Source organism: Protopterus annectens, chromosome 9.part0, assembly GCF_019279795.1.
Source record: "Protopterus annectens isolate FY-2018-M chromosome 9.part0, PAN1.0, whole genome shotgun sequence".
In the NCBI taxonomy this organism is placed as follows: Eukaryota; Metazoa; Chordata; order Ceratodontiformes; family Protopteridae; genus Protopterus; species Protopterus annectens.
The window spans coordinates 1,734,694,700-1,734,716,437 of record NC_056743.1 but is presented as its reverse complement, the minus strand read 5'-3'; the positions used below and the strand labels follow the sequence as shown (position 1 = coordinate 1,734,716,437).

The 21,738-nt window shown below is 42.1% G+C and overlaps 1 protein-coding gene across 1 annotated transcript in view; it reads right to left on the bottom strand.

Annotated features, from left to right (window-relative positions):
- Positions 1 to 21,738, bottom strand: part of LOC122812233 (adhesion G protein-coupled receptor E2-like) — a 1,024,993-nt gene that overhangs the window by 749,835 nt on the left and 253,420 nt on the right. The window lies entirely within an intron of this gene.

Here is a 21,738-nt window from a genome sequence, read left to right as displayed (position 1 = left end):
ATTGGCCAGCTTCTGTAGTGGTGGAACCAATTGGACTTTAAATACTCCAAGGTTTGTGGAGTTTGGTAAAAAAGCAGTTACATCTACTGGGAAACCAGCACAAGAGCCTATCCCACAACAAGTAAGGTGACCTTTACATCCATGTAGAAGATAACACACATAACATCACTTTTAATGGTTTCTCTTCTTCAGCTTAATTGTGTTATTGTGATTATTTTTATTAGTACCTTATTATAGATATTTGGCATTGCTGTTTCCTTTCTAACTTATTAACCTCCCAACTGTATTTCATCTGGCTCTATCTTGGAAATTAGCACAGCTGTTCTGCTAGCTGTGCTATTTTTCTTTCTAAGTAATACTGTATTGTTGCACCTTGTTGCATTATTTGTTACTGTCAATGTCTAAACTAACACTGCTGCTGATACTGATCACACCATCGGCTGTCCTTGACTTTTCATCATATTCTTGCCCTGTCCCTTATAACATTTTTGGTTTTCTGTAAATTAATATGTATTACAGCCAATAATGCAAAACATTAGACTTTTGTACTTCTTAAAGAAGAAACATCTTTATTGAATTGGGCAACCTCTAAGTCCATATGGAAGATAATAGAAATAACATCAGTTTTACTGCAGGCAAGCATACGTTTATGTAAATGAAAGCAAACCGTACTGACATATTTCCAGTTGTAAACATTATGCATCACTTATAATCTATACAGTCATTGTCAGTGAAATATTACATAGCTCATTCAATTCCTGCCTTCTATTAGACCTCATTCCTCCTCCAAAACATCATGCTGCAGGTATTGTTCTCACAATTCCCATACTTTTATGTAATGTGTGCCTACCTTTTCTAAAGATCTCACATCCAGTTATTTTATCTATTTTACTATATTCACATTCACTACTTCTAGTACAGTTGGTTTATTTACTTTTTATTTAACATTTATTTACCAGGAAAGTCCATCCAGTTATTTTATCTATTTTACTATATTCACATTCACTACTTCTAGTACAGTTGGTTTATTTATTTTTTATTTAACATTTATTTACCGGGAAAGTCCAACTTGGAACAAAGCCAATTTTCAGTGGAGGCCCAGGGAGAAATGCTCCAGATGCATGTCTTTGAAATGTGGGAAGAAACCAGACCACTTGGAGGAAACCCACACAAATACAAGGAGGACATACAGACTCCACACAGAAGGCACTTCAGTTGAGAATCAAACCGGAGAACCTCTTGCTGGGAGGCCACAACGCTACCGCTGTACCACTATGCCATAGTTCAGACTTTGATTTCCATTGTCTAGTAATTGTTTTTTTTGGCAGCCACCATCATTAAGCTCAGCAAGGCCTTACTATGACTAGACAATTCTGATTCAGTATCACAGCTCAAAAAGTCATATCCTTAGTTTCACCAAATTGCACAGCCAGTATTTCTGACAGTAGTCTACAGGGGATTTTTAAAGTCTGCCAATTCATTACACTCCCAAAAAGATGTTCCCAGTTACCTCTTTCTTCCCCATCACACCTACAACACTTTCAATTTACCAAAGGAAACATTCTGCTTCAGGTATAGAAGTACCTATACAAACACTTCCAAGCATAGATCCTACATATTTTGGACTCTGTTGCATATTTGGGAGATATACATATATCTCCTCATGGTTTCTTTGGGAATTGCTTATCCAGTCTCTCTCTCCAGTCCTTTCTAACCTCTTCTAATTGATTTCCCACTAATTATCCCTTTTTTAACAGCAGCTTTTGTTCTAGATTCTAAAAAAACTCCACCAGTGCTGGTCCTACACTTAGGATCCCCCTAGTTCTTTCTCTTTGCATATACTTTGATATCATTCCTTGAAAGGGAAGACAATCTCTAGCCTGCAGTCCAAATTAATTCTTGACCTCTTCCAATTCTATTACCTTACCCTGTCTAATTAATTGCTCCCAGTACCTTGGTTCCTTTGCCTGTTTCACTAGGAAACTCCAGCTCCCTCTTGTCCATTCTCTGTACCCCTAATTGCAGTAATCCCTATTGGCAGAACCTCCGTTCTCCATTCCCCTGTTGGCTTAGTTGATGCAAATACCATTGCTTCATTATGTTTAAGTCAATTAGAGAAATATTTAAAAATGCCCCTGATTTTGAGCCTTTGCCTCCCTCATTATTTTTGCATTTGTCCAGAATTTGTGAGGAAAAAGTTGAGAGGAATGCTACTGATGCCAGACAGACAGAAACCAGATTAACTGCTCTCTGTTTTTGATTCCTTTTTTTAACTGTTGCTGTTGTGCTGTCACTTGTTGCTGACCGTTGTACTGTTACTGCATTTGAAGTTACTATTCTGTAGTGCTGATGGAAAAGTATTGGATTAAACTATCTGATATATCTTTTCTCTTTCTGCAGATTACTCTGTTCCTACTGCATTGTAACTATTTGCTTTACAGTTACTGCACTTGGACCTATTAGCTCTACAGTTCCTGCACTTGGACATATTAGTTCTACAGTTCCTGCACTTGGACATATTAGCTCTACACTTCCTGCACTTGGACTTATTAGCTCCATAGTTCCTGCACTTGGACATATTAGCTCCACAGTTCCTGCACTTGGACATATTAGCTCTACAGTTTCTGTACTTGCACCTATTAGCTCTACAGTTCCTGCACTTGGACTTATTAGCTCCACAGTTCCTGCACTTGGACATTTTAGCTCTACAGTTCCTGCACTTGGACATATTAGCTCTACAGTTCCTGCACTTGGACCTATTAGCTCCACAGTTCCTGCACTTGGACCTATTAGCTCCACAGTTCCTGCACTTGGACCTATTAGCTCCACAGTTCCTGCACTTGGACCTATTAGCTCTACAGTTCCTGCACTTGGACCTATTAGCTCTACAGTTCCTGCACTTGGACATATTAGCTCTACAGTTCCTGCACTTGGACCTATTAGCTCTACAGTTCCTGCACTTGGACCTATTAGCTCTACAGTTCCTGCACTTGGACCTATTTTTTAGACTGTCTATATCACCTGCTATACAGTGACAGCACTAGAATCCATTGAGCTAGATCATGTGTTGTTCACTGCTACTAGTAGTTAGACAGAGACTAAATTAAACTATTATTTCATTTATTGATTTGAGTTTGATCTCACTTTTAATCATTGCTGTTGTATTGCTACTTATACAGATTGTTCCAGTGTTACAGTAACTGAAGCTATTGTTCTCACTTACTCCACTTGAAATTATTGGTAAGGCTATCCAATTTCAGTTTGTTACTTCCTACTGATTACTTTACCATTTCTAAATACTGCTGCCACTCTTAAATTTTTTTGCACTAACTATGACCACTGTTACTTATTGTGTCCATACTCTGTACTAGTCACATATCAGATTCTCTTATCCTTAAGTTGCATCCCATAATAATACTTGTTTCTAGAACAATCCATTATCCTAATCAGTCTTATACAAAGAGTAAGTTATAAAGCTGCCCAGTTTTCTCACATGACTTAGACTGCACAGGCAGTTAAGGAAGCTCCATCAGCTATTGCTCTTTCTGTATATATATATATATATATATATATATATATATATATATATATATATATATATATATATTTACCATCTTCCCTAATTAAATCAGACCATAATTCAGTGACATTTTCCTTTAAAACTAGTGGTATGTCCACTAAATCTACCTCTGTGCTTAGAAACTTCTCAAAAGTTAACCCTCAATTACCTGATGAACTACATAAATTCAGCTGTACTACTCTCCAATATACCCCACTGCTATAGCTGTCACCTAAATCTTTGAGTTATACACCCATTCAAATAATTGTATCAATATGGCAGTCCCAACTGACACCAAATATAATGCCCAATTAAAAAAAAAGCAAACTCCTGTGGTGGAATGCCCATATAAATAAACTGTATAACAACAGGAAGGAGTTACTTGATGTTTATAAATGATCTATTACACTCACTTTAGGAAAACATATAAGCAAATTAGCAAAGAGCTTGCAGTAGTATTAGAAAGCTTAAAGCTGATTATGAAGTTAAAATAGCCACTGATACCAAAAATAATTACAAATCTTTCTTTAACTATATCAGGAAGTTAAGGGCAAATACCTCACAATAATATTGTTTACTTTGAGTCAAGGGAAACTAACAAGTTTTACTTCAACCACCCTTATATCTTACAGATTTCACAGTCCTATCCACTCCTATTAATTGCTATAGAACATGTTCTTTCGGCCATCTCAAAAGTTAAGAACATCTAAGTTCATACATTCACAGGTGTTTACTGGATATTGGTCTGTAGGAATCTGACAAAGCCTAGCTTTAGATTTACATGGTAGGTTTTTAGTATTTATATTTTCTGTAGGAATAACCCAGAGGTAGGAAGAACAAGGATATGTTGGGACATTTACTTGTTACCCCATCCATGAGGGACATGGATGTTAAACTGGGGGTGAATTTAGAGTTTCTCATCTGGTCATCCAAATGGCATTTGAATACAGTAAATCAAGAGCTTTGCTTTATGTGGAGTGGAAGATGGTTTCATCAAAGTGCTATTCTCTGTGATACATACCTATCCCTCTACAATATCCTATTTATGTTGCAAAAGAGATTAAGATCCCCTGTATGCATTCTCATTCTATCATAGCAATAGGTCTGACAAAATAGGGTTTGTTGAGGATGTATACATGAGACAGAAGTAGGGCCTTGGTAGTCTGCATGAAACTGATAAGAGGGAGCTTTGCAAAAGTCTGCATAACTTTTGTGATTTGGTCCTTGATTTCTTTAATGAGAAAGCATTGTGGTCATTCCAGTTGTGACAAGTGATTGGACAGGTACATAATGTAAGGAGCATTTTATTTAATGACTAGCCTAATGAGAGCCGAGTTCAGTGAAATGATTTAATCTCTGGACTGGAAGCCATAACTTTATGTACAAGTTGTGTGAAGAAAAAGGACTTACTTACAACAGTGGACACATGGTAATCAAATGATATTTCATTGTCAGTGGAGATTCTGAGATTCCTGACTACAGGATCAACTTTCAGGGGTGTGCTGTTAATGTGATAGTTGGAAATGAAGTTATGCTTACTAAAGGGAGTCTGACAAGTCTTGTTTCAGGGTGACAAGTAGGCAGCTCAATATGTTATCCAGTCCCATGGAAGTAATGTTCCTGGCCTGAGAAAGTGCCTTGATGGCTATTTCTTAGGGGATTTTGGTGATATAGATATGGGTATATGATCTGGGAATATAGTTAATGAAGGCTTTGTGGTTATCTTTCAACTGCTTGGTGACTTTTATCTCATGTCTGTCTTTGGTTAATTTAATCAGGGTCCCAAATACCCCATTAAATTTAGTAAGGGCATTTTAGCATCTTGAGAGTTAATTTTTTTTTTGTGTGTGCAATGATTTTTTTTTTTTTTGTTAATTATAGAACCTGCTTATATTTGGGTTCCAGCAGAAGGAGTATTCTTAAATTTGCAGGTATGCATCTATTTACATCTGCATAGACTTTGGCGGTTAAGGATTCTGCATAAGCAGTGGGGTTTTCAGGATGTAAATTCATTTTTAATTTAGTCAGGTCATCTCTCAGCTGTAGCAGATTAGCCTCATTAGGATCACTGAATATTGAGCTAATGAAAAATGATTCTGGCTTTCTGGCTTCAGCCTTATGATGAATGTAACTAAGTGGTTGTCTGACATGACCAGGCAGGAAATGATAACTGGTGGGGAGCAAAGCTGTCCAATATAAAATCGATGATTTTATGATTGTTTGTTGGCGTGCAGACTAAGTGGTTCAGAGAGTCTGTATTGATGAAGTTAAATTCACAGGTCCCATGAAGTGGTAATTACCCAAACCAAAAACAGGTCATTAACCAGTACAAACTTTAAGTTTTCTTCAAAGATGTTTATTAACATTAGTGCTTTTGTAAGTAGTTGTCACTGTTTTGTGGTTTTAAAGAAGGCTTTGTGGATATCCTTCACTTGTATGGCTACTTTTACCTCACAGGGTCTGATGAAGTCTAGAAGATGAAATAGGTAATCAGATATACTTGAGCAGCATAAATTAACTTATATGGAACCATTGATATGATCTCTCTACAGACATTTCTTAAATATCTTGAAAAAGTGTGTACTATACTTTATTTTACCTGCATGATGCCTCTGTACACGTTACAATTAAACAAGTAGCCCAGATGGTATGTACAGTTCATAATCTAATTTGGTCATTACCATATCTTGACTATTCCAGGTGATGTTACTTATTCCCTAAATGTTTTTTTTTAAGAACTGCATGCCTATACTAACAGCAGTTGTCCATCAGCAGAAATTCAAGATATTCCCATATCTGGATGACAGGAACTTTTCTGCTCAGTACAAAAAGATAAATACATAAATAAATAAATAAATAAATAAATACTGTAAATAAACAAATAAGTAACTAAGTAAGCAAATACATAAATAAACTTGTCTTCTTCCCTGAGTTTTGTCATAGATGACATGGGTTCAGCTTACAGCCATTGGGTGGACCTCACCTTCAGCACTTGCTTATGATGTATGGCATTACAAGTTGAAGCTGTATTTGTGGTAGCATGCATGCATGCACATATTAACTATCTATTATACAAGTTGACAAGTCAAACCATGGTGAAGGGGCACAGAAATGTATATAAAAAAATAAATTCCATACTCCCATAGTGGGTGATAAAAACAATTTTGGTGCATGACTCACCTTCTAGAGAAATGAATGGGTTAGGAAGTTATTGACACTAGGAAAAATGAATGGGTCAGTAGGGTGAATGATGGGAAACTTGCTCATGAGTATGTTGGTTGGTAACAAAAAAAAAAATGTTTCATTGAAGGAGTCTATGCTATGCCTGTATGTGTTAGTTGCAGTGAACCAAGTGCATAACTTTCATAGGCTGCAGGATGGACATTCAGTGACATAGGCCGATACACCCCATGGGTGGGACTCAGATTCTTCTGTTCAGCATTTCAGATCTTTGCAGTTTTTCATCAGTAATGGCATATCTGTGTCTGAAGGTACTATGTCTAATGTCAGGTGCCATTTTATCAAGTCTTCTCTCTAATATTTATTCTTTTAACCTCTCAGATTCATTAATCACAGAATATGAATACAATGTACCACAATGCTCAGATGAAACTTGCTTGTAAATGACGTCTGTTATGGTGGTTGGATGTCACCCTCCCAATGATGACACTCAGCAAAGATGCATTTTGCCTGCTGTTGAGTTGACCATTACAATGGAGAGATACTTCAAGATGCTGAAGCATTGTGTCATATGAATGGAGATGAGCTCAAGTCTGTCATTTCATGCTTTTCAGGATTTCAAGATTCCATAGCATCAAGGTAGTCACCATGTAGACTGGCTTGGTGGCATTCTCATTGCATCTCTGGAAAAAAAGGGTGAACTTCATTGTATATCTTATGCTAAGTAGCTATGAGATTTGGGGAATGTGGCAGCCCATAAACCATTACTTCACTGCAGCCCACATGTCTTGGGATAATGCTAAAGAAAACTGTTCAACAGCATTAATAATGTTATAGGTTCATAGGTTCATAGGTAGTTACTAGGCTATCGGCCCTAGGGCCTATACAAGCCCAGCCAAAAAGGTACCCTGGCTTTTGCCACCCAAGAAAATTATTTCCCTGTGCCACTGTCGAGCAGAGCCACAGAGGTGATCCTAGGGGTGAATTTCCTATTTCCCATCCAATCATCAAGATTTTTCTTGAAGAGTGCTAATGAGGATAGGTTCATAGGTAGGTACTAGGCTATCAGCCCTGGGGCCTATAGAAGTCCAGCCAAAAAGGTACCCTGGTTCATAGGTTGGTACTAGGCTATCAGCCCTAGGGCCTATACAAGCCTAGCCATAACAATTCCCTGGATATTTCGTCCCCCAATATTTACTTCCCTGGACCCCTGTCTAGCAGGGCGACTGACGTGATCCCCGGGGAAATGAATTTATGGAAATGAAGTTCAACTGCATTCATAATGTAAAGGAAATAAAATATATACTGCATTAATTGTGGAATTACACCTGCATGGTATGAACTGTCCATCAATACAGACTGTTAGCTGTATAACAATAACTGCATGATGTCACCAGTAATAAAGCTGTGACCTTCAATATCTTTGTATTTGGGCTGTTGGTCATGAACTAGAGTATTACAAGTGCTGTGAATAAAAAACGTGAATAATACCACCAAGTGACTGAAGGTTAGCTAATAAAGAGAGTGATTTGCTAAACTGTAGGTGTGGAGTTGTACAACAATATATAATGCGTTCTGATATTTGTTCTGCACTAAGATCTGAACCTAAAATAAGAACGGTCAAGGTATACTAGTGTACATCTCAGGATTGTCTTGTGTTATCCATTGTATTTCAGCTATATGCATTCCTGATCTTAGGTTACACTGCTGCAGGCAAGTGTGAAGCTGTAATAGCTGTAGACTGCAAATATGCCATCTGAAGCTGTATATGGGTCAGGTAGGCAACCCAGCACTCTGATATGGTCTGTACACTTCACACATATTTCCACCCACTAGGGTTTCAGTGTCTACACCTGCATTCCATGTATTAATGCGCAGTTCACCTACTATCTCTGTCATGCATGAATGCTATGCATATGTGTTCAAGTGTCACTGCAGTCGTTTATAACACTCTACCTTTATTAGCAGATTACAGTATGTTACCAGGTGAGCTCTGGGAACATATCAGTCAATCAGTACATACAGCAGTGGCTCAATTTGATGAATACTATGTATGTTGTACATTTTTCCACACACAGACTGGAGTTCAAATCCAGGGACAGGTACTACTATATATTAATAGATACCAACAAGTACTACTCAATATTTATACAAACAGTTATATATTGTTAACAAATGTTCGTCCCACAGGAATTACAGATAAATAAATGTCTGCAGTAGCTGTTTGAATGGTATACTAATTTGTACATCCAGATGTACCAGTGTGGAAACAACATTGCTCAGCAAGGTGATAAGACTTCATTAAATAAAATGTTGACAAGTACACTAGTATTACAAGTTAATAAGACAAATAAAAGTATTTATTCTTGGTACGGCTGTATGCCTGGTGCATCTGTGAATGTCTGCTGATAGTCTATCCCCATGCCTGCCAATGGCGGCATGATAAATGTAAACTCTCTGCACTGTACACGATACATGTCTCTCAAGTGTCATGCTGTCACAAACAGTGATCACTGTTACCAAAACCCTTGGACACAGATTTAACATACAGCTGATGTATGTCAGTGGCAGACACACTATATCATTGCACAGTACACCTTGGTAGTCATATACGCTCCCCTCACATGTAATAGTCCCCTGTAGATGTGCACCTGTAGGTGTTACATCTTGACCCATACTGTCCCATGGGGAAAGCTTGAGAGGTATGTACATGCCAGAGAAGCTATAGGGCACTTGTAAACATAAAGTAAGGGCAGACCTGTAGAGAATGAAACAGTACTGTTGCAAACAATATAGCCTATACTGTTGGTAATGGGATGTCTCTCTCTTTTCCCCCACCCCTTATCTGCATCACAAATTATTATTGTTATACATCAGGTATGGTTTCCTTTTCACATATGTTGTTCTCAAAACCTTATGCTGGGCCTTGTGTTTTATTATTGTTATATATTACAATGGTTGCATACTAACATACCTTGTTGAAATACCTATGTTATTGGCCTTTTGCCGTAACTGTTACTGGCATGCTGTTACAGTACTGACTGGTATCCCATTTATTGTTGTGTTCTGTATGCTATGCAATTTTATCATGGTGGGTTAATTGGAACAACCTTGCATGCTGTTATAACTAACATTTAAATGTTCTGTTCATGACTAACCTATACACTTTGAAAAAAACTTCAACACCATAGCATGAGTGGGTAGACCAGTTCCTGTGGATCCACCTACTTCAACTCAAATGGTCATGGCATGAGGTCCCAGCACGTCTGGGACCCAATCTGGTGCTGCCCCCTCTGCTGGTCCTGCACCTTCTACAAGAGGGAGTTGTCACCCAGTGACAGATACAAGGGATGGTATGCAAGATTGTCCACTGAGGGCTCAACAATTAGCTACACTAGACTGAGGGAAGACTGGCCAACCTGGTGGGGCAAGCTTGGCCCTGGCACCCACCCCCAGCACAGCCACTTTTGGGGAAGTTAAGGAGCATTGGTGACTGCCCATGAGTGGGGAGCTTGGTCGCACTGCTGCCACCTGGGAGCACATTGGTCTCTGATTCCAAAACATCCTCCTGTCCAAGCTGTTTACATCTCACATATGTTATATACACCGCCCCTATCTGCTGTCTTGTCTGTCTTGTTTTTTTTGCCTGTCTGCAAATGCTACCTCTTCAACCCAACTTACCTCCCCAAACCTACCTGTAACCCTTCCCCAACATTCCACTCTCACCTTAAAAAAAAAAAAATGGGCATCTGTCCCACAAAAAAAAAAAAATCACCCCATACATAGCTTTCCAATTTGCCCATAGTTACACTGCCCACAATCAATCATTACAGCAATTAATCAACAAAGTTATGTCACCCACATCCCTTTCTCTGGGATGTGAGGCTCCAAATTTCAAATTGTCCACAACCTGCACAGCTGTTGCTGTACAAGAAATGGAGAGCAGTGGTGCTTTCCTACACCCATCCTGCACATCCCTACATGCCTTTCACATTGTTTTCCCCCTGCTTTCCTCCACCCCCCCTTTTTTCCTTTTTTTTGGAATTAGCACAGGTTTAAGCAGAGCAAAGTGGTGCAACATGTCAGACCGCTCTGTGCAAACCCACTTAAACCAGCTTAAAACTGCTTTAATCACCTTATCTTCTTCTGACACTGTTATGCACATCAGCAAAATAATCACCCCTCACAAGGCTCGAACTCTGGACCCTGTCAACCATAGCATAGTGCAACTAGCCCACTAGACCACTCAGCTCTGAAGAAAAACTGGTATTTACATAAACATATCCTGATTGTCACTGATGCACATTAGCAAAAATAATACCAACTATCAAGGTTTGAACCTGGGACCTTGTTAACTATAAGCATAGTGCATTAGGTCACTCAGCTCTAATAAATAGAAACTGTTTCTATAAACATATCCTGATTGCCACTGACACACTACTTTTACATATAATGGGATAAATTACAGCGTACTTGGGATGGTGATTCAGACACCAAACAATTGCACAGCCAAATACATGTTGATGGATCTACGTGTGACCTATGATATCAGGTAGAGCTGACAACTGCATAGACTGTTGCAGAATATCCACAGTTGTGCCAACTACTTTTGGCATGGTTGTCATAAAACCTATTCTCTGTGCTGAGGTACTGGCAAGACAGTGCAGACTGAGATTACAAAATCATGATAGACAATTCAGTGTCACACATCATACCCATCCGAACACACATGTTCATGGCAATCTTGTGTAACACACTGTATGCATGCACATATGTCTTGCAAATACACCTGGTCTAATATCACCTCAGTAGCTCTAGCTGTTACATTCCTAGCATGCTTTACATATTGCCACCCACAGTCTTGGCTTCCATTCCAGTCCGTTGCATGTCAAGTACATGCTTGTCAATACAAGAAATAAATAACTGAGCCCTGCAATTTCCAACAGAACTGGTTGCTGATACTGCAGTCACTGCCACCCATATTAGCACATCAAAGGCCTGTAGGTTGGGATACACTTCACAAATATGTATAGGTGTTATAAATGTCACCTACCACTCTCTGGATGGAAGTATTATATAACATATGTACCAGAGGCACATGCCTCACCTGGACTGTTATGTGTAGTCTCACCCTGGCTATGCTGTGACAACAGAGCTGACACTGCTCCCTCACTGACATATACAGCTTGCTGTCCCCCAATGTGTTCACAATACCCAGTATGATTCCTGGGCAGAATGTAGCAGCTGCAGCCTGCAACATATGCATCAGTATGTTCAGCTACCCACTACAAACCTACCATACCTCCCAATCACCTAGAACAGGGAATCCACACAACACCCATACATAAAGGGGTGGGGAGAATGGTCAAGTGACAGGGACATGTGTCACATTCTTCCCCTACAAACATACACAGCTGATAGACCACCAACTACTGCAGCAGCATACATATTCTGATGCAAATGACATATGACACTCACATCTCTCTGTCTCCTTACTGACCTCAACCCACATTGTAAACACTAAACTGCCACATAATCAGAAAGTCTGTTCACAATGGCCAAACTTAGTATGCAAATCTGTGGACATACCACATAAATTCAAACAGTGGACAGTATTTCTACTACAATTTGTGATGCTGTAGTCCCTACACCTCGATAATGCCCTTCTCATAGGCCAGGAAAAGGGCCAAGGCTGAAGAGAAGGCCTTAAATATAGCATTGTGTTACCATGCCATTGGCTAATGAAAAATCACCCAAGCTGTTCTGGATGCAATCAGGAAATGTAAACCACAGATTGGTTCACTTGCAATCACCTGTGCATGACCATTACCTACAGAAGGCAAGATGCTGCCTGTGGTACATGTCTGTGACTTTCTTTATGAAGACAGACTGCACTATCCTAGCATTATACCACAGGATTTCTGCACATAAAGGAGTACAGCACTATACCAGGTATGTAATAGAATTCCCCATGTAATGGGATGCAGATGGAGGGATCCAGTCATGGGAAATAGTGATTACAACACTAGGTCTGTAGTACTTATCTTGGAATGACATGTTGCTGATAGTCAGCTGTCCAGCACCTACAGGCTTTCCTGTTGGTTCTGTCTGCTGTGACACAGATCACTGGTCTGGCCCCTTTGTCCCCTCAGCAATGGTCAGCTCATGTATGAATTCTGCTGGATTGTGTATTAGACAATAGTGACAATAAGTACTGCTGGATGCAGCTGGCATATCACATGATGTACTGTCAGTCTGCTCCTTTCAGCCTGTGAGGCATAGCTCAAACATTGTCTAGTGTCCCTGACTGTTTCTGACATACTCTGGATAGGTCACTGTGTACTCCCTACCTCTATCTCATCACCTGACAGCTATGGCTGGCATACCTGTTGACCCCCTACAACAGGACAGTAGGTTATAGCCAGTAGTATTGGAGGGACATTGGCTCTCTCGCAGCAACAGAGTGTACATATCCAGTATGCAATGTAAGGGAATAAATACAGTGCCAGATTTTAATGTACTATAACTGTTTTCTGAGGGGTCTGGCATGTGACACCCAGATTCGGTACAGTCTGGAAACAACCATTACATATTGCCCAACTGTTTTCCAGGCATCCACATTTGTCTGGCAGAGGGTCCACATATATCAGGTACATGTACACATTCTGCAAACATCTGTTTACTGCGGATATCAGAAACCTACAAGGAAGAAATCCTAAAGCACGTTTGCAGTGCTGTTTGTACTTGTGTCACACAGATGTTACTGGGCTGTCCCCATACACCTGAAGTACCACTCACCTATTTGTCGGATGGTGGCTGCATGATATGATACTGGAACATTGCCCATAGGGGATGCACCACAGTAGATGGCAGGGATGGTTGTGGACACATGACAACACAGTCTGTCACAGCACACAGGGCCATAACTGATATTCCTAGGATCATATGAGGTTATTAGGCTATTGGCCCTGAGGCCCTCATAAGCCTAGCCCAGAGTTTAGCCCATGTGTATGCAAGTCAGCCTCCAATGCCCCAGTCCAACAGGGACACAGGTGCTATCTCAAGGATGTATGTCCTATTAACCATTCAGTTATCTAAGTTTTGCTTGAAAAGGTGTAAAGAGGTACTCTGCCTGATGTGGATAGGGTGTTCATTCCACAGCTGGGTAAATGAGTGGGACACACATTTGACCCACCAACAAGTCCTGTTGATGTCACAGACCAGGTTGAGGGCATGTGTGCAGGTTAATAGAGTGGAGCTTGACTTGCAGTTGTACAGCATTTCCATCAAGGTGGAGTCTGTGATCACCTTGTATGTCAGACAGAGGTCACGTCTGACAAGTCTGTATGAAACTGGACAGAGGGTTGGGTTTATAGCCTGTGTATGGTATATGTTTGGTGCCCTGGTATTCCCTCATGAGGGACCTCTGTGAACTCCTAGCTGCTGCATGTGCTTTGCAAGGTACATGAAAGGGGCATTATACTCAATAATTGGCCTTATTAGGTGGAATACAGGGATGTTATGAACCCCATGTCCTTGGATGACATACCCTTACATATGAGGTGGGCCATGTAGAAGGCATTCCTCACAATGGATGCAACAAAGTGGTCAAATGCCATCTTGCCATCAACCTGTATGCTCAAATCACTCTTGACTGATTGTGTGCTTAGGATGTTGTTAGTATTGTGATAATATGTGGGGATGTCAGTCTCCCCAAAGGGGATGATGCTTCACTTCATGGTATGCAGTCTGAGTTCATGTTTTTGGCACCAGTCATGTGTCTGTGTGACACCCTCTTGATGGATGTCCACATCACTAGGGAATTTGGTGACAGCACCCATCATCCATTTTTCTGCAAACATGGTTAGCCATAGCCCACTGGTTGTGCCCTGCACCTGAGAAGGGTAAATCACACATAACAGAGGCCCAAACACAGAATACTGGGCTATGCCACTAGTTATGGGTCTACCACTTGAGATAGCTTCCCCTATGTGGACTAGGTGGGTTTTGTCAGTGCTCCAGTATGCTACCCATCTGGTAACATATGGAATGATGCCTAGTTGGGAGTGTATATCTATTTTGGGCAGGTGGGGAATATGGGCAAAGTCTTTGGCCAGGTCAAGGTAGGCAGTGTGTACAGTCTCCCCCTCATCCATTGCTTTGATGACTGTGTCAAAGAGGTCAACCAAATGTAACAGGCGTGATCCTCCCTTGACAAAGCCTAACTGTGCATGATCGAGTGGGTGGAGGACGCCAATGTTCTTGTTAATGAGGTTCATTATAAACTGTTCTATGGCCTTGCAGATCAGCATAGTTAGGCTGATGGGTCTATAATGTGCCAGATTGGTGGACACCCCACCTTAGTGTTAAGGGGTGACAGTGGGTGTCCTCCACTCAGCTGGGACAAAGGCGGTATTCAGGCTTTGGTTGAATACGCTGCCTTCTGGTGCTGGAAGATCATGCTTGGGGTCATGTAGGATGCATCCTGGGATGTGCTCCACTCCCATGGCAGCTGTATGCCATGACTTTGAGACAGCAGTGATGACCTGTTCCCTACATATAAGGGGAAGGGGGCAGGTACTGGGGATGTCCTGATGTACTGATGGGGGGACAGGGGATGAAGCTTACACTGACTCTGTCAGGCATCAAGTATGCAATACCTGCTGCACTTGTATATCTGGTATCCTTGACTACCAGTACTGAGCAGATAGGAGTGTTTCCATTGATATTGCAGAGATATGTGAAGTAGGAAATATGATTGTATTGGATGTTGTTAATGTGGGCACGGGGTTTGGTTTGCAGGAGTCCAGTAGTGCTCTTATATGCTTGTGCAGGCTAAGAAAACATTGGTTCATATTGGGCACCTGCTCCTTCTTTGTCTTGTACAGCAGTATGTCATCCCTGTTATACACACTATTTATTGCAGATGTCCACCAGACAGGTTTATGTATCCTTGCAGAGGATGATGTAGTCCTTTCGCATGTACCTGACTCCATGCACCTATACAAATGCATGTATAATGCATTTATGTATTTCTGGATATTGGTGCCAGTTCCTACAGAGGGGGTGGGGGCTGCTGAGCTGTTTATACCATCCCTCAGGAGGCAGTATTCTACGTTGGAGTTGTCTGCATCTCTGACCCTAGCCAGATGAGTAATGTGGGAGATGGTGACTGCAAACATGAGCACCTTATGATTGGTTTGATGATACTGTAGGGATGCTGCAGTGGTTACCCATTATTTTTAATATCAACTCCAACAGACCTTCACCTCATGTGGGGGTAGCACCTAGCTGCTCCAAGGTGTTTGTATTTCCACTGTTGATGGCCTCTGGGCATTTGTATATTGGCATCAGTATGTCCTCCAATGTGTTTAGTTAGTTAAACTCACCCAGGGTTAGGGTACAGACTCAAATCCTGATAGAGTTGATCAGGTCCATATAGGCAGAATGGGCTTCCTGGTCACATGTGAGTGCCAGTATGCTTTGAATAGGTGTCTTTGCAGTGGTTAACTGCCCCTTCGGTGTCCCCTATGCAGCTTACTTTTTGAAAAGCCTGGAGGCATGCATGTCTTTCATATATAGTGAAACCCCACATCCCATGGCTTTACTGCCCACACCTTGGGGTATGAATGTATGATAGGATGGTTGACTATTTAAGGTTGGGGTGCTGTCTGTAGCTTTGAACCATGTGTCTATGACTGCACAGATGTCAGCATTTCCCAGGGATAAGACTGCTTACAATGAGCGTAGATTCATGTTTAGACTCCTAGTGTTTAGCAGCATGACCTTCAATTTGTGATGTATTGACAATTGTATGTTCGTAGTTGCCAATCATGAGTGGACAGGTGAGCCGCTGTGGTGACCCCTAACTGGAAAAAGCAAAAAAAAAAAAGAAATGTTAACCTCACCACTTTTACTACAAAAGGCACTATGGGGTGGCAAAAACCATTGCCAGACACCTGAAGGCCAGTTGAGACAGATGGAAGCTTTCTCTGGCAAAGCATTGTGGTCTGTTGATCATATAATCCCAGGCTGTCAGGTACCAGATCCCCCTAGAATGGCATCAGAAACCAAGCCAATTGTTAAGGTCGATCATTTCCTGATTGTATTGTGGCATCATTCTGGGTGACAGCAGAATGCTCCATAAGGATAGAACCATAACTGCCTGGGAAACATAATCAGCGTGCTGAATCATGTCTCACTACATCTAGCCCAGGGAGGTACGTCTCAGGTCAGGCACACCAACATAAACTATGATGGAATCATAACAATACCTGTTGTTGAGAGACAGTAGTGTGTATATGATTATGGCAGATTCTGGCACCTGACAGACAAGTAACTGTGACCTTCCCCATATAAAGCCTGGTGAGAGGCACATTTGTGTGTCTCACAATGGAGTCTTCTATGACTCGGAGCTACAATATATAACATTAAGTATCCTGTTATTTGTTTATTTTGTTCTTTATTTCTTTGTTGTTTATAGCACCATCTGTTGGGTTGTTTGTTTATGATAACTTGTTGCAGTTAAACTCGCATTTGAGAAGGCCAATCAGCTTAGTTTCTGCTACCTTTTCTCAATTGTATTTATTACCGCTTGTGGAGTCTCCTATGACTAATATGTTTGATGAATGGTGATGCCTTTGTGGCTGTGGGACACAGATGTGTGGCTATGCATGGTATGTATATGGAGGGCTGTGGGGTTCATGTTTGTCTTTGCCTCAGAGGTCTCCTTTGTTTGTGGATGTGTATGTCGAGGACCTCTGCATATGTGGTTGTGTGTTGTGTAGGTGTGGGTGGTGTGTGAAGTGTACTGATTGTGTTGACAACCTGTTCGCTGCCAGATATGTGGGCTTGAGAGGGAGAGATCATGGACTGTAGGCTCCTAATGTCATTCCATCTCTCACAAATTGTGTTCCTTGGTGGTGTTTGTAGATGGTTATTTGTGTACATGAGGCAGTTGCTACAGTGTTCCAGGATGCCCATATCAACCAGATTGGCAGGGCAAACTGTAGGACATTGTCAAGCCATATTTTCCTTAATCTAAGGGAGGAAGTCCAGGGAAACTTAAGGGGTGGGCCTACAGCCCAGGTAATTAAAACAAAAGTAGGAGGCTGACACTACTGCATACAATGTAGACAGGCTATAAACAAGCAGTAATAGGTCCAACTGAAAATATGCATTTGAACATCTTACAGAACATAAAACAAGTAGCAGGAAAGAGCAAAATTAGGAGAGTTATGCATGGTGTATTGCCACTATGCTGCTGATAGCCACATACATACTGTGGTGATAGATCTTAGGGTATGATATCGTAGTTAGCAGAGGATAGTGCTGGCAAACATGGATGTGTAGGGTGTGCACGTAATGGAGAACAATGTATGTGGTCCTGTGATGTGTTCCCCCCTTCTTGTCTTTCAGGAGGGATCTACAGATGTAGGAACCCACCATTTTCAGCAGCGGTGAATGATGCCATATTTGACGGACTGAGACTCCATCACCAGATCCTGCTGTCAAGGTGTAACCCTAATCAGCAACAATGCACTGCACTGTGGGCAGACCTCGTGGCATCTGTAAATCAGGTCAGGCTACAGGAAAGGAGCTATAAGCAGGCCCAACACCAGGCCACCAATATGATAAATAAAGCATGGCAAAGGGCTGCAGCTGTGGCCAGAGACTGTGATGGCATGGGTGGAGGACCTGCAACAAAACAACCACTCTCAGCCACAGACGAGTTCCTGGCAAACCTGGGTTTGGCCACCAATTCGCAAAGATCCATCACCTCATATGTCATGAAGGTGGGTGGCACAGCTTCCACAGCAGATGAGCTTCCAGCTAAGCCTCCTGTGGTCATCACTTTAATACTGTAGCAGTCATAGTGGCAGCCTCTGTATACCAGTACATGGATGTCAGATGAATGCGCATTCGGGGGGTTGTAATGCACACGTGTGCACTCATAGTCTGTATGTCACCAATGTGGGCAGTATTACAGTTTGTACTGTACATGTTGATTTATGCACATATTATCCTGTACCAATGCCACATTTGTGTCTGCTGACAGTACCTCTCCCACACAATTCCATAGGTACCTTTGTTGTGCATGGAGTCCATCATCCTGTAGCCAGTGAGTATGAAACTGTTTTGTTATGGCTCATCTATACCCTAGGCATGTTAAGGGCTGCCAGTTTCCATGTTTACAACTGTTAAGCTTAGCCATATTGCAATACTTGTATGTTCAGCTGTGAAGGGGTTCACTGCAGTGCATTACATCAGTAATCACAGTAGTATATTTGCAACAGCTGTAACATATTTGAAAATATTTTTTGAAGATCTAGGCAGTCTGTTATAAAGGGGGGCATTAGTATGGTGGAAACCAGTGCACTAGGTTTTAGGTGAAGGGCTATCACATACACTGACATGTTACTTATCTCACAGGTGTATAGTACTAGCAACATTAACTGGACGTAGCTGCACTGCATGTTGCTAAGGGCCTGTCTTGTCTGTGTCTGTTGTGGGCTGCCTGTGTATTGTGCATGGGATCAGTAATAAATTGTAATATGTAAAATGCATTTGTGGCACCTCACCTGTATGTGTGTGTGTGTGGATCAGCAGAAATAATAGTGCAGGAGTTAATGTAGTTATGTTGTCTTCTTCCTCACAGGTGACCATGGGGGTTGGAGTTTGTCCCCTTCACAACCTGATGTCAGTGTCTCATCTGATAATGATGGCGGCCATAGTGAGGCACAGGTGGGGTTGTTGGGGGCTGAGTCTGTCCTATGGGTTGACATCCCCCTTCCTCCCCCTTCCTCCCACAATGCCCCTGCACTCAGCCAGTATGCCACACATACCCAGTCCCTTGCCAACACAGATATTGGGCAGTCAGAGGGTGGTGGCATCAAGCAAGAGAGTGTGGTGACTATGGCATCTGTGACTGTAGTCACTAGCCATAGCCAGGCAGCTGGTGATGTCCCACACAGGCAAATTGACAGGGGTGCTCGAAGGAGGACTGCTGGACATCCACCTCCTGTCAGAGGTGTCACATCACGTGTCACCCGATGCATGTCTTGGTCCATCATGGAGGCACAGGCATGTTATGAACACAACATGAGATGGATGCTCAGGATCATGGGTGTATTACTGCCTGGCATCTATGACTCCACCCACGGCATTGGTGATGCCTTACATCATTTTGCTGATGTATTGGACAGATGGTGGGGTGAGACATTGTCACTCCTTAGCTGTGCAATGTCTGTGCTTGAAAATGTGGTGGGAGTATGGTGTTGGACATGTGGACGTATGTCAGCAACAACATCAGCTGAAAGCCCACTTGGCCATGCACAGTCATACCCCATAGTGGCAGTACCATCAGCACTGCAGAAGGGAGGGTGCTATCCACACTACAAAGTGGCAGGCCATGAGCATGTAGTCCTGAGAGGCACAGACCTGGCAGATTCCAGTCAACCTCATAAAGTAGTACTGCATCTGACCCTGGGCATGGTGGTGCCAGTGCCACTCCTGGCAGAGCCAGTTCCCGTGTTCATGGTTGGACACAGTGAACTGTACATTCTGCTATGTATGGTTAACAGCTGTCCAACATACCCTTGTGTAGGGCTAACATGTAGCTTGATTGTGTACATGCACACACTCACACATCAGTGTCACATGCAGGTCACCACCAGACACACACATCTCCTCTCCATGGCCCAGCTGACCAGCAACCCCCAGACACACACACATGATGCAAACTGTGTGGCACAGCCTACACCACTCCCTGTCATCCATACCATCGATGCAGGGACATGCAAATATGTGTCCGATGCACAGGGTGACTATAGTACAGTTAATGACAGCTTGTAGTGCAGTGGTGCTATGCCCTGTAAGATGCTTGCAGGGACATGCAAATATGTGTCTGATGCACAGGGTGACTATAGTACAGTTAATGACAGTTTGTAGTGCAGTGGTGCTATGCCCTGTAAGCTGCTGTCTGCTGGAATGTGTCATAAGTACACATTAAAGTGTATGTACCTTTGTTCTATGATGCTGCATTGGTGTTAGTATTGCTGACTGACTGTTGCCTCCCAGACCTTTTTCTGTTTCTGTTGCAGGTGTCTGTTTGTCTACAGCATAGGGACCTGGTGCCAATAAAGCAGCTTAGGATGGCATGATAGCAATGTAGAAATATGACTTTGCCAAGGTACAGCTGTATATGTCCATGGTTACCTAGGTGCATATGTGTAGAACAGTGTGTCAGGCAGATTGAAGACAGACAGCTTAATCTTGTATGCATAACCCTTGACACAGTATGCTACTCTTGATACATGTCACCTGGGACTTCAGTAGGATCATAGGTTTATACGGTCATAGAAGGTTACTGGTGTAATGGCCCTGGGTCCCTTAAAAGCCTAGCCATTAGTTTATCCCCAACAGAATCATCAATCAGCACCTGTTGCCCCTGTCATTGAATGACCCAGCTGGGACCCCTGGGACAGATTTGTGGTTTCCCATCCACTCACCATGGTTGCGCTTGAAGAGGGTATGCATGGTACTCTGTTTGATGTGTATGGGAAGTGCATTCCTGAGACAGGGCAGCGCATCCTCTGGGAGGCAAACCTGTCTCTCTAGCAGGTTGTGTTAATGTGGCATATCAGATTCAGGCCTGTCATGCTAATAAATCACAAGGAGTTAGACTTGCGTATATGAGGCAGCTGTTGAAGGGCAGGGTCCATCATTGCCTTGTAGGTGTGACGCAGGCCACATCTGGGCAACCTGTCTGATACTGAGTAGAGCACTACTGATTGAAGCCTCCCTGCATGGAACAGGTGTTGGAGGCCATGGGTTACCTTTGTGGGTATTACCATGGCCTTTCCAGTTGGTGCAGATGTCTGGATAGGTACATACAAAACAGGGCATTGTAGTAAATTATTGGTCTACTGACTGAGGACAACACAGAGGTAATGGCCACCTTTTTTCTGGATGCAATCCCTTTACCTATGAGGTGAACC